The sequence below is a fragment of the Sceloporus occidentalis genome, unplaced genomic scaffold (genome assembly GCF_023333645.1).
Source record: "Sceloporus occidentalis isolate IW3139 unplaced genomic scaffold, rSceOcc1.0.p SCAF_11, whole genome shotgun sequence".
Classification (NCBI taxonomy): Eukaryota; Metazoa; Chordata; class Lepidosauria; order Squamata; family Phrynosomatidae; genus Sceloporus; species Sceloporus occidentalis.
The window spans coordinates 12,422,000-12,437,339 of NW_028316991.1; the positions used below are offsets into that span (position 1 = coordinate 12,422,000).

The window sequence follows — 15,340 nt, forward strand, 5'->3', positions numbered from 1 at the left end:
TGTGGTTTTACATAGGACATGACAATCATCTGTTCCTTTGCTGGTCTAAATTATAGGTAAATACAACCTCAGATGAACAACAACACATGATATATTACACTGTGTCATGATTTATTCAGCAAATATAAAGTCAAATTGGAGAAGCTGTGTGTAAAACTAAGTACACATTGTGATTCTATTTCAGCCAAGCTTTAGTTGTCTGGTAGATGGCCTCACACTTGTCTCTAGAATACTTTCGTATACAGAGGAGTTCATCATCTACTCAATGACTGCAAGGTCCCCAGGTCCTGTGGCTGCAAAACAAGCCCAAATCATCACTGCTCCACCACTGTGCTTGACAGTTCATATGTTTGTGCTGATATGCAGTGTTCGGGTTTTTTTCGCCAAACGTGACATTGTGCATTATGCCCAAACATCTCCGCTTCAGTCTAGAAGTCTAGAAGTCTTGTGGTTTGTTCAGATGCAACTTTGCAAACCTAAGTCGTGCTACCATGTTCTGTCTAGAGAGAAGAGGCTTTCTCCTGGCAACCCTTCCAAACAAACCATACTTATCCAGTAAAGACAGATTTATGAAAATCACATTGAAGCCCATAAAGCCATTAAATGCTTATCTTCAGCATTGCCACGCTGAAACTATTTTACTTCTCCCATACAAAACAAAGATCTTGACAGCGGATGGAAGACATTTGGCACATCTAGTCTGCCCATTTTGGTCCTTGGTCTTGTCTTTCACTCTGTACAGCCATTATTATTATTATTAATTTTTTCATATAACACCATCTGATTCCACAGCGCTGAACAAAGTAGACATGACATAATTAGTATAAAACATAAGATGACATACAGAAACAAGTGAGGAGGGCCCTGCTCAAATGAGCTTACAATCCAGTGCCTATCTCATGCATGTGTAAAATGCCATCATCAATTCCAAAGACCGTTGCCCTTTACTACTAAACACTAAACAATAAAAAGGACTGCAAGAAAGAATCAAGAACAAAACTGCAGTAATCTGGAGAGTGGGTTCAAGCACAATATGAACCAAGGATCATACCCTCTAGACAAGCAAGGAAGCTGGTACCTGTCATATAAACCCGGAAGTGACAGCTCATCAACCACTGTTAATTCAGTATAACTTTTACTAAATAGATGGATACAAAGGAGACAACCATACTAAAAGTGTCTCTGCATCACCTTCAACATTTCAAAAGGTCAAAGAGCGACACCATAGTTTGGGAGCGTTTGACTAAAGGAGTGGCCAGTATACAGGGCTTTACTGAGACTTGATAGCTATTGATAGAATTAAACATGGCATCCAGAGGCTGTAGATTAAAAAAAATAAATTACATTTACTGATTTTGTAGAAATTATTGTAACTTTCATAGCTGTAGAACATATGAACAGTGGATAATGCATACCACCAAAAAACAAACAAAATCTCCCACATATAAACCAGGCTACTTTCATTACGCTGCTCAGGATGAGAAGTACCTAGACATGAAGGTCAGGTGCCTTCCCCGGTAATCTAATTATCAAAAAACCCAATTGTTCTTTTAACAAGCATTTTATTTCTACTTTTTCATAATTGTGACAGATTGTGTTGTAAATTAGTTATTTTACAACCTGTGTTACTCTGTTGTGTTATACAAGATGCAATCTTTTATAAACTCCTCCACTGCAGTCCTTGAAGGCAAGTCTGAACTTTGATACTTTTAAAGTTTATAGTTATCACTTGGTAATCAATTTCAATTCAACCCCTATTCAGTAGCTATCAAAACCCGAAACTTTAACCTTAACAGCTGCGTACTTCTTATCTGTAAGTAACAACTCCCAAATAGATCACATACTTTATGTGTTATGATGGGTAATAAAATAAAACACTGGCTTGACACGGAATTGGTGGTTGTCAAAGTTTTTTCATGAAATCAATAAACAGCAGCACTGAATCTTATCACAAACTATTATTTTCCCAGTCAATACCTAAACAAACAATTAGCATTTGTCAGATACTTTGCGGACGACAATAACCATAACCGCAAGTCATCTCTGTACAGCATTTTCTCTAATCGTCACAGAACAAGGGTAAACCTGCAAAGTCTTGGAGCTCTGCAAATACGATTCGATTTTGTGGGTGCGAAACTGGATCCAGTGGCAATATAAGGCAAGACATACACCCCCCACCCCAAAAAAAATTAAACAGTAAAAAAAAAAAAAGCTATAAAAATTATCGCATGAAAATAATTTTACGCAGAAACATATAATTTGACTAAACTTAAGAAGCATGAATGTTTAAATTCTCATGTTAAAGTCCTCTCAACAGTTTAGGTTTCCATATTCTGGAAGTGTTCTTTTGGGAGTTTAACGTTCAGCTAAATTATTAATCTTAAAAGAGTTGCGTCTTCACTGGCCTTATAACTGCAAGAGGGAATGATTCAACAGAACTTCCAGATAAAACGAACATAACGAGGATGAACGGGGATACTTGGGAGGATATTCTGTAACCCTGACATGTTAAGAAAACCATGAGTTGGAAGCACTGCTAACATTTATGGATTTTTAAGTGGCAGGTCCATCTTCAACTTCAATTGTAAACTAATCCCAATGCTCCCTTGATCTGGTACGTAAAGAGACTTCAAATATAACCCCGTTTCGCAAGAGTGAATATTCTACATGTGAACTCAAAAGGCTTGTTAGGCATTTATCGCCTTATCTAATCTCTGTTCATAAAAAATAACTACCGCAAATATTTCTCTAGTCAGCAGTTTGTTTGGATAAAGAGAAGAAACAGAAGCTTACACATAAGGGAAAACGGCAAGGATAAAGTCCCCACCAACAGCAGAAAACATTATCTTATCTTGGAAAAAGACAGATACCAAATAATAGTTACATCAGGTAGGCAGAAGCAGGACAGCTTGCATTTTAACCCCTTAACGACCTTTGCCGGTTCTGGACCATCATGGAAAAATGATCACTTAATGACCTTTGACGGTCCTGAACCGTCAAAAAATTAAATAAGCTTAGAAAGCGATCAACGATCACTTTCTTCGCTTAAACGGCGTTACTGTAATGCCTCGATGTCGAGGCATTCAGCAAGGCCGAGATCGGCATCGGGGGCCATGTCTGGCCCCTCCCCGGGGCGTCAACAGCCGCCACACATTGTATGGCGGCAGACGCCCGTTTTAAAAGCGTTTAGGAGGCGATCAACGATCGCCTCCTAAACTTAAATGGTGTCGCTGGAATGCCTCAGGAGGCATCCAGCGACACCAAACACTTACCTCTGGATGGGCTGTGACCGCTCCGGAGAGCGGTCACAGCCACAGCTGCCGGTGATCTTCGCCATCAGCAAGATGGCAGCGGCCCGGGAAAAAAAAACAAAGATGAAAGAGTTCGCTAGATGGTCTCCAGACCCTCTAGAGAACTCTGGCTCCACTTGCAGGTTGAATACAGGTACTGCATTTAACCATGCAAGTCAATGGAGCCCAGCTTTCTAATCACAATGTGATTAGTAAAATATTAAAAAAAAAAAAATGGAAAAAAAAAATTATGCAGTGATGTCACTAGATGAACCATCCAGTACCAGCAAAATGTGTAAAAAAAATATTAAAACAAGTATTAAAAAAATAAAAATAAAAAAATAAAGTTTATTATTTTGAGCAAGTGCTAAAATTTCTCAAAAATCTCAACAAAGAGTTAAAATAAAAGCACTTCAAATACCCAAGGGGTGTCTAATATAAAAAAAAATGGCCGAGCTCAAAGATAGGGCATAGGTACAGACTGACCAAAATGGAGAAAAAAAGAGCACTTCCCAAATGTGGCATTTTAAATCTCAAACAACACGACAAACCCATGCATGTCGGGTATCACTGCACTCAGGAGATGTTCCTGAACACACATTGGGGTGTTGTTTGACAGTGACATATACCAGAACCTGTATATCTATAACTAAAGTACAATTTGTGTGAAAAAAAAAAAATGTACTATTACAAAGTTTGACAAAGTGTAGTTGTATAATTGGTGCATGGAAAGGGTTAAAATAACAGCATTTGGAATACCCTGAGGGTGTCTAGTTTTCAAAAATATATGGTTTGACGGGGTTAAATTGAGTTAACCAGATTCAAAGATATTCCAAAGAGGAGATGGAGGCAGAATGACCAGATGCTAAAAGTCTGTGTTGCCTCAAAAGTAGCCCTTTACCAGCCAATCAATCTAACAAACCCATGCATGTGGGGTATCGCTGTACTCAGGAGATGTTCCTGAACACACATTGGGGTGTTGTTTGACAGTGACATATACCAGAACCTGTATATCTATAACTAAAGTACAATTTGTGTGAAAAAAAAATAAAAAAAAATTACTATTACAAAGTAGAATTGTATAATTGGTGCATGGAAAGGGTTAAAATAACAGCATTTGGAATACCCTGGGGTGTCTAGTTTTCAAAAAGATATGGTTTGAATGGGTTAAATTGAGTTAACGGCTTCAAAGATGTTCCAAAGAGGAGGCAGAATGACCAAATGACTACCTGAATTACGCATGCCCCAAAAGTAGCCCTTTACCAGCCAATCAATCTAACAAATCCATGCATGTGGGGTATCGCTGTACTCAGGAGATGTTCCTGAACACACATTGGGGTGTTGTTTGACAGTGACATATACCAGAACCTGTATATCTATAAGTAAAGAACAGTTTGTGTGGAAAAAAAATAAAAAAAATTACTATTACAAAGTTTGACAAAGTGTGGTTGTATAACTGTTGCATGGAAAGGGTTAAAATAACAGCATTTGAAATACCCTGGGGTGTCTAGTTTTCAAAAATACATGGTTTGAATGGGTTAAATTGAGTTAACCGGCTTCAAAGATGTTCCAAAGAGGAGATGGCGGCAGAATGACCAGATATTGTAAAAAAGGTTTGGAAATCATAAAACGCTGCTTGTACTTATTGCCCTATAACTTACAAAAAACAGCAAAAAAAACATACAAACATTGGGTATTTCTAAACTCAGGACAAGTAGTAGAATCTATTTAGCTAGTTTTTTTACTTGCTTTTTTAGGTGAGTAAAAGATTTTTCAAATAAAAGTCATAAAATGTGGGGGTTTTTTCAATTTTTCACCATGTTTTTTTTTATTTTTATTTTTATAGTAAATAAGATGATACGATCAAAATAATGGTATCTGAAGAAAGCCCATCTTGTCCTGAAAAAAACAAATATATAACTTATGTGGGTACACTAAATGGGTGAGGAGAAAATTACAGCTGAACACAAGCACCACACAAGTATTAAAACAGCCTCGGTCCCACAGGGTACAAAAAAAAAAACAACAGCCCGGTCCTTAAGGGGTTAAATGAATATGAATTAATGTGAATATTACAGTTTGACATAAACCCACCTGATGTAAACACACATTCATGCATATACACACACGTGCATATACTCACACACACACGCATATATTTATACACACACGTCTACTGTATTTTCTTGCTTTGCACTCTAATCTACTGGCCTGTATATATCTACAATATTATATCTCAGTAAATCACAATAAGTTAAAATCTAGAAGTTGAGAAATAGTATTTAGGAATTTGAGTGCTTTAAAACTCAAAAATCAGAAAATGTAAGGTTATCAAGAATGGTTATGAGGTGTGATAGTATGAGAAAGGCCACACGCAGCTAACATGCATTTTTTTCCTGGGCAACCTCAAGCTAATCACAGGAGTCTTCAGTTTGTGACAAATCGAACCCCCGTAAAATCAGATTTGGGAAAGTACCCCGTCTCCCTGTAAATATAACATTTCGTAATAAGAACTGTTTAAATCCAAATACTGAAATGTAAGAAACCCGCTGAAAACCTTTGTCACAGTGATATCTGTTGGCACCGGAGATATTTCTTTCCTTCAGATATACTCTTATCAAGATATCAGCGATCTCGGGTTTACTAGTGGACAATTTCTTTATTACCTTAGCGTCTTCCAAGTGTCCTACTAAAATTGGTAATCACTTCCATCAATCTTAGAAGTTATAAATGTTATCAAGCAGAAAGATGGCACTTTATGGTACTATGAAAATTCCCACCTTTGGATTTTGTAGTTTGAAAAAAACAGAAATATCACCAGTCCAAAGGGATATAATATTTTTCCCGTCCATGATGATACATATGATATTAATTATTCCTTCGGTGAAATCATAGTTGATGATTAGCACTGGGTAGAATTCAAGGCTTGACCGAACATGAACTGACAGGATGTCGGAAGACATTGCAAAGTTAACGACCTTTGAGAGTAAATAAGCGAACAGAGCACCAGAGAACAGCATTGGCAGCCACCATCAAAAGATCGGACTGAGATTAGAACTTCCATTCTGAAGCATGCATCATTTCTAGAAAGCTACTGCTAGACCCAAGCAGATGGTGGTAATACCTGGATATATTATCACAACCATGACATGAGTCCTGTGTAGGGTAAAATAAAATAAACCGAAGGCTAGTATGGAATTTAATGTTTTATGCATTTCAACCCTTTAAAAAAGCAAACATTTCTTACGGCAAATTTAAATAGAATGCTGTCTCTACCTTGCATGGGTAGGCCTGGACAGATCACAGGTAGCCTTGGCCATCCTTTTGGCGTGGGCTCCTAACCTTGTGTGCCTTCCTATTAAAAACTCCATAAATACATCCATGATTTCCTCCTGAACATCTACATAGTGCCAAATCTTGTCCACCTGGCTCATTACTTAAAGGGACGTTCCTGACACTCCAACTATAGAATAGAGAATGCATATTGAAGTATTCTGTTTAATGTGCATTCCTCCAAAATGAATGGTTAAACACTTACCTGACATAGAATTCACAGCCATGTTGCAAAATAATCTTACTTCTTCCATGATCCAACATTTCATGCCACTGGCTGTTTAAGATCTCAATCAGTGACAGGAAAGAGCCTCCATTGATTTCAAACGATGCACTTTCCTTGCACTGATTGATAGTTTAACCCCTTCGAGACAAAGGCTGATTTTACTTTTTGTACCCTTTGTGACAATGGCCTTTTTAACATTTCTGCGCTGCTTGTGTTTAGCTGTAATTTTCTTCTTTCCCGTTTACTGAACCCACACACATTAGATATTGTTTTTTTCAGGACAAGAAGGGCTTTCTTTAGATGACATTGTTTTGATTGTATCATATTATTTACTATTAAAAAAATTATAAAATATGGTGAAAAATTTAGAAAAAAATGACTGTTTCTAACTTTTAGTTGAAAAATCTTTTACTCATCTATAAAAGTAATGAAAAAACCTGCTAAATAGATTCTACTATTTGTCCTGAGTTTAGAAATACCCAATGTTTTTATGTTTTTTTGCTTTTTTCTACCCATTATGGGGCAATAAGTACAGGTAGCGTTTTGCTATTTCAAAGCCATTTTTTCCAAATCTGGTAATTCTTCCCCCCATGTGCCATTTCGGGTATCTTTGAACCCGGTCAATGCAATTTACCCCATCAAGTCATATATTTTTGAAAACTAGACAGCCCAGGGTATTCCAAATGCTAGTATTTTAACTCTTTCCATGCACCATATCTACCACCAGTCTTTGTCAAACTTTATGGTAGTCATTTTTTTGCATTTGTTTTGTCATACACATTTTACTTCAGGTATGAATTAAAATGTTCTAGTTTATGTCACTATCACAAAACACCCCAATATGTGTTCAGCAACATCTCCTGAGCGCAGCGATACCCCACATGAATGATTTTGCCTGGCTGTTTGGGGGCAAAAGGGCCACATTTGGGGCATGCGCATTTTTCAATGTTGAACTTTGGCATTTGGGGATCCACTGCCCATGCCCTATTTGGTACATCTTTGAGCCGAGCCATTTCAGTGTGCCCAACAAAACCATATATTTTTGAAAACTAGACACCCCAGGGTATTTCAAATGCTAGTATTTTAACTCTTTCCATGCACCATATCTACCACCAGTCTTTGTCAAACTTTGTGGTAGTCATTTTTTTGCATTTGGTTTTCCACACACATTTTAATTCAGGTATGAATTAAAATGTTCTCGTATATGTCACTATCACAAAACACCCCAAAATGCGTTCAGCAACATCTCCTGAGTACAGCGATACCTCACATGAATGATTTTGCCTGGCTGTTTTGGGGCAAAAGGGCCACATTTGGGGCATGCGCTTTTTTCAATGTTGAACTTTGGCATTTGGGATCCACTGCCCATGCCCTATTTGGTACATCTTTGAGCCGGGCCATTTCAGTGTGCCCAACAAAACCATATATTTTTCAAAACTAGACACCACAGGGTATTTTAAATGCTGGTATTTTAACTCTTTGCATGCACATATTTTACCACCAGCATTTTTTCAAAGTTTGCAGTAATATTTTTGTGTGTGTATTTTTCCCACACACACCTACTTTATGTATGAATTTACAGCTCCTGGTTTATGCCGCTGTCACACGACACCCCATAATGTGTTCAGCAACATTTCCTGAGTGCAGTGATACCCCACATGCATGGGTGTGTCATTTTTTGGGGGAACTAAAAGGCCACATTTGGTACGTGTGCATTTTTCTAATTGGAAATTAGATGTGTGGCCATCCTTCCCCCCGTGTTAATTGGGACGTTGTTGAACCTGGCCCATTCAATTTACCCCATCAAATCATACATTTTTTAAAAGTAGACACCCCACGGGCATTTAATATGCCAGTATTTTAACTCTTTCCATGCGAGAATTGTTTTAAGCTAATATGCTAATTTTAGGACTTGCTCCCAAAAATATATTTTTTATATATATATATATATTTTTTTTTTATTATTTTTTTTAAAAAAAAATTTAACATTTTTTTTCAACTTGGAGGTTCCCCTGATAGTGACATCAGTGGGAAATGATTTTTACATTTTACTGTTTACTATTTTTTTTCTAATTATTATTAATTTTATTTTATTTTTTAATTTATTTTTACTAATCACACTGTGATTAGAAAGCTGGGCTACATTGACTTGCATGGTGAATGCAGTACCTGTATTCAACCTGCAAGTGGAGCCAAAGTTCTCTAGATGGTCTGGACCATCTAGCGAACTTTTAAAATTTGTGGTTCCTGTTACAGGACGGCGGCCATCTTCCTTGATGGCGAAGATTGCCTCGAGGTCGAGGCATTCAGCAACGCTTTTTGGGTGCAGAAAGCGATAGTAGATCGCTTTCCGCACCCGTTTAAAGACGTGCCGGTCCTGGCACGTCAATTGTCGTAAAGCACATGCTTTTCCGTGCCGTGCCAGGACCGGCAATTGTCATTAAGGGGTTAAGCAGCCAATCAGTGGCGAGAAATGCCGGATCATGGAGGAAGTAAGATGATGGCAGGGAAGTGATGTCACTAAACTCAATGGGCAGATGTTACACATGTGCACTGGGTCTAAACAGACCCCATTATGCAGCGTTCAGCAGAGCCAGCCCTGGAGCTGACTGGGGGTGAGTACATCGTGTGCAGGGAGATGCATTCATTCAAATTAATCTCCTGGAGGACATTTAGTCGGGGGGTGGGGAATGGGGCAAATGCATTTGGGGGACTCTGCAGATTCCTCCCATATATTTGCAAAGTCCAGCGCATGAAAATGTAAAGGGACCCCACAGCTATCCTATGCATGAAAGAGCACATGATGGCTTGAGTGTCCCTTTAAACATACATTTGTAGAGCAAGGGAGTTTCGTTTGCGGTCTCTGCAATCGACAGAAACCTCAGTTGTCCATTTATTGTACATCCTGCACCACAACATGAGATATACGTGCTGCAAGAAAAAATCTAAATGAAAATTATACTGGTGAAATGCGGAAGCAATGTAATGTTTACAGGCTTCAAATTAGCATTCATCTCTAGTTTTTCAACTAATTTTATTTACACAGGAGTTGTTAGATGTATCCGCAAAACACACTAATTATTCAACAAAATTAAAAAGAAATTACTGGGGGAAATACTCATTCTGGGCTCAGACAGCAGTGGGTTACATGTATAACCGTCCCACAAGTAGCAAACTTTTACAATTGCAACCAGTAGTTTAACAGCCATTAACATACTGTAAATGTGTCTCTTTTATTAAACCGGTACAAAGGTTTCATTTTTTTTTGTGACAAATGACGCAATTAAGGCCATAAAGCCATAGACACATAATAAAGACAACACACGGGTATGTTATGGAAACAATGCTCACATGGAACAGCAGAGATAAGTGACTAGTTAACCCCTTCGTGACAAAGGCTGATTTTACTTTTTGTACCCTTCGTGACAATGGCCTTTTTAACATTTCTGCGCTGCTCGTGTTTAGCTGTAATTTTCTTCTTTCCCGTTTACTGAACCCACACACTAGATATTGTTTTTTTCAGGACAAGAAGGGCTTTCTTTAGATGACATTGTTTTGATTGTATCTTATTATTTACTACTAAAAAAAGTATAAAATATGGTGAAAAACTTAGAAAAAAATGACTGTTTCTAACTTTTAGTTGAAAAATCTTTTACTCATCTATAAAAGGTAATGAAAAAACCTGCTAAATAGATTCTACTATTTGTCCTGAGTTTAGAAATACCCAATGTTTTTATGTTTTTTTGCTTTTTTCTACCCATTATGGGGCAATAAGTACAGGTAGCGTTTTGCTATTTCAAAGCCATTTTTTCCAAATCTGGTAATTCTTCCCCCCATGTGCCATTTCGGGTATCTTTGAACCCGGCCAATGCAATTTACCCCATCAAGTCATATATTTTTGAAAACTAGACACCCCAGGGTATTTCAAATGCTAGTATTTTAACTCTTTCCATGCACCATATCTACCACCAGTCTTTGTCAAACTTTGTGGTAGTCATTTTTTTGCATTTGTTTTGCCACACACATTTTACTTCAGGTATGAATTAAAATGTTCTCGTTTATGTCACTATCACAAAACACCCCAATATGTGTTCAGCAACATCTCGTGAGCGCAGTGATACCCCACATGAATGATTTTGCCTGGCTGTTTGGGGGCAAAAGGGCCACATTTGGGGCATGCGCATTTTTCAATGTTGAACTTTGGCATTTGGGGATCCACTGCCCATGCCCTATTTGGTACATCTTTGAGCCGGGCCATTTCAGTGTGCCCAACAAAACCATATATTTTTGAAAACTAGACACCCCAGGGTATTTTAAATGCTGGTATTTTAACTCTTTGCATGCACACATTTTACCACCAGCATTGTTTCAAAGTTTGCAGTAGTATTTTTGTGTGTGTATTTTTCCCACACACACCTACTTTATGTATGAATTTACAGCTCCTGGTATATGCCGCTGTCACACGACACCCCAATATGTGTTCAGCAACATCTCCCGAGTACAGTGATACCCCACATGCATGAATTTGTCATTTTTTGGGGGAACTAAAAGGCCACATTTGGTACGTGTGCATTTTTCTAATTGGAAATTAGATGTGTGGCCATCCTTCCCCCGGTGTTAATTGGGACCTTGTTGAACCTGGCCAATTCAATTTACCCCATCAAATCATACCTTTTTTAAAAGTAGACACCCCACGGGCATTTAATATGCCAGTATTTTAACTCTTTCCATGCGAGAATTGTTTTAAGCTAATATGCTAATTTTAGGACTTGCTCACAAAAATATATTTTTTATATATATATTTTATATTTTGTTGCCTTTTTTAAAAAAAATTTTTAAACATTTTTTTTTCAACTTGGAGGTTCCCCTGATAGTGATTTTTACATTTTACTGTTTTTTTACTATTTTTTTCTAATTATTAATTTTATTTTATTTTTTTATTTTTTTTTTACTAATCACAATGTGATTAGAAAGCTGGGCTCCATTGACTTGCATGGTGAATGCAGTACCTGTATTCAACCTGCAAGTGGAGCCAGAGTTCTCTAGATGGTCTGGAGACCGTCTAGCGAGCTTTTAAAACTTGCTTGTTTCTCTTGCAGGGCGGCGGCCATCTTCCTTGATGGCGAAGATCACCGGCAGCTGCGGCTGTGACCGCTCTCCGGAGCAGTCACAGCCCACCGAAAGGTAAGTGTTTGGTGTCGCTGGATGCCTCCTGATCGAGGCATTCCAGCGACACCATTTAAGTTTAAACGCTTTTAAAACGGGCGTCCGCCGCCATACAAAGTATGGCGGATGTTGACGCCCCGTGGAGGGGCCAGAGATGGCCCCTTCGTGCCGATCGCGGCGTTGCTGAATGCCTCGAGGTCGAGGCATTCAGCAACGCTTTTTGGGTGCAGAAAGCGAAAGTAGATCGCTTTCTGCACCCGTTTAAAGACGTGCCGGTCCTGGCACGTCAATTGTCGTAAAGCACATGCTTTTCCGTGTCGTGCCAGGACCGGCAATTGTCGTTAAGGGGTTAAACAGTGATACATGAGAACAGACTTACACACCAGCTATTAAGGATGGGCACAGGTGGAAGTTTATGGCTCTTTCAATAACTCGAAGCCTCCCGATAGAGTTTGTTTACAAAACCAGGCAGAGGTCTCTTGCTTCACCCCTACTCTGTACTGCGCAGTTTGGCAGCCTATAGCTGGCAGAGGATTATGGGAATTGTAGTTCATGTAAAGCTTGCATTTGTGGCAAAGTGCAAGACAACAAAGGAACACAAGCAACTACTACAAAAACAACTTTAATGGGACAGACTATGAAGAGGCCAGTAAGGCATGAATTGGATAATTATTCTTCCGAAGACATGCTTAGGTCACCCAGTGTCAGATAAATATCATTACAATAACAAAAATGTTTTTTATTTTAACATATCATCCTATCGTACATTAACTCTGGTCTACTGCAAGGTCATCATTTACGTATGCCATATTTAATAAGTGATGTACAATGAGGAAACTGAAAACGTTATATGTCCATAAACCTCAAGCACCTAAGTTTGACTCTTTTGCACAAAAATGTAGTAAACATGGTTACGAGGGACTGACCCATGAAATGACATTTGGCCAATTTCAGCCCGAAGAGAACACCAAGACACCGATGTAGCAACAACCAAAGAGTACAGAAACTTGGTGACCGTGTTATGTTACTAGTGGTAAATTGAGAAAATCCTAACGATATTATTATATATCTCACAGCAATTTTAAGATATGATTAATGTACATAAAGTGCCTCTGATCTGTTAGTTCAGTAATCTATATAAAAAAAAAAACAACACTACTATGCAATTACAAGATCTTACCATTTATACGTGGGGGGGGAACAGTTTGTGAAGTGGAAATATCCTCATAAATAGCAATTTCTACAGAATAAAAATCTGCACATAAAAGGAGACCGGGGCCGTGATGCATGCTGCAAAACGCATATCAACCTGAAAAATCTTTCCAACTTTCTCCTTTCCTGTATGAGACCAAAACTATGTCATGTTTTGTTTGTACAACAATTACACTAATTGAACGCAGGTCATTTGGTTTTTACTGTGTCCATATGACATTTAGTAAAGTAAATACGGGCCAATTAGTCAGAAAGAAGTGTATAAGAAAAGGGGAAACGGGAAGGCCAGCATGCCTTTAGGTAGGTCGCACAGTGGCAACGGAAAGTTATATATATTTATATACAACCCACATATTACAGTGAGGATCATTAGCACGCGTTGGCTATAATTCTTTATATTATATATATATACATTTATATTTATATTTATATATTCTCCAACTTCATTCTGCATTTTGTTAAATGATAAAAATGACTGTTTGAAAACATTCCTACTTTATGGCATTTTTTCACACCAGCCTAAAACATTTGCACAGCGGTGTGTGTGATATATATATATTTTTATATATATATATATATATATATATATTTATTATAATCTGTGTGCATTTTACAAACTACTACAACACGAGGTCAGATACAAAACAGGAATTTAAATACAAAAACAAAAAGGAAATTTTGAGCACTAATTCAAAAAAATTAATCAGGAAACTACATTAATCAACACTAATAAACAAAGCAATACTATGATATCATTGAATTTGAAAGTTTGACTAGAAAGTACTCATGTGTAACCAAGGGAACCGGAAGACCCCCCTAGGATTAAGATGAAAGAGCAGCTGATTGGACGCGAACTATTAACATTAAATGGAATTTGTTAATGTTTGGGCTAATTAGCTGAAATTGCGGGACTAATTTTGGGGATATTCTCAAATGTAAGGTTATACCTGCATACTGCAAAAGGTCAATGGGCCTTAAGATGAGCATGGAGTTCGTTTCCAAAATTAATGCGTTAACCCTTTCCAAGGCAGAAGTAAACACAAGGCAGAGCACATACAAAGTTCTTTCACCTGTCCCAGTGAAGGAATTATCTATAAAACACCTAATAAAATTAGAGTGAAAGCTACGTGTGCCAGCCCGGCTGGGCTAACACCAGAGATCATAGACCGGCCACAGACAGGTACGGTGTGTTAGCAAGAAGTAAGGCTATTGTTATGGCTTCTATTTTTTATTAAAAGATGCACATATATGTAATAAAGATTAAAACGAGGTTAGTGTGTGGCATCTTGTGCTTTACTAGATGAAAAATATTTCTGAGTCATAAATAATGGAAAATAAGGTGGAAATCTAATGTTTCAATAACACTTGGTCTTTTCAAAAATTAAAGCTGAAACTCCATCTACAGAGTAATGATTTTCTGTAGCAATATCGTGGATTACATGAAACTAAAAGGCAGAGAATGGATTTATTTGAAAGGAAAACGGCAGATAGTGAAAATCTTTAACCGTTTTAATCAATACGTCAACCAACGCAGGTACGTTATCAGACCTTTCATGTCATGCTTTATCTGAACTATGTGACTGGTTTTGCCTGACTAGCCCTTGAGACAATTAGCGGTCTGAAAATCAATGAAAGATTAGTTATGTAACAAGAATTGGATACAGATATTTCTCCTTTCCTCCAAACCTAATAACCTCTTATTACAAGAAGGAATACCTGCTATATGACCGGCACCTCGTCTTACGAGCAGCGATTTCATTCCATACGGAAACAGATCTCAAAGACCTCTACCGGCAACTCACTCTGTAGGTGACGGTACTGAGAGTTAGATGAACGGGCTACGGGCAGATTTAATAACCAGTCTCCATGATTCTGTAAGAGATGGAAATTAATGGGGCCATTTTAGAGTGAGCTGCACTACACAGAGCCCCCCTAGAGTTGTATGGAGGGCCTGGATCTGGCCCATGGTTCACCGAGCATCGACAGCCATTCCAGAGGAGCGCGGATATTGTGAGCCGTCCACTTTTCTCACAGCGAACCTCGTACAAAAAAATTAATTGCCCCTGTTAACAGCAGACTTAATTTTTTTTTTTTTTTTTTTAAATAGACAATT

At 38.0% G+C, this 15,340-nt stretch overlaps 1 protein-coding gene across 3 annotated transcripts in view; it reads right to left on the reverse strand.

The window, feature by feature from the left end:
* Positions 1–15,340, reverse strand: part of LOC149305587 (serine/threonine-protein kinase 3) — a 90,954-nt gene that overhangs the window by 41,894 nt on the left and 33,720 nt on the right. The window lies entirely within an intron of this gene.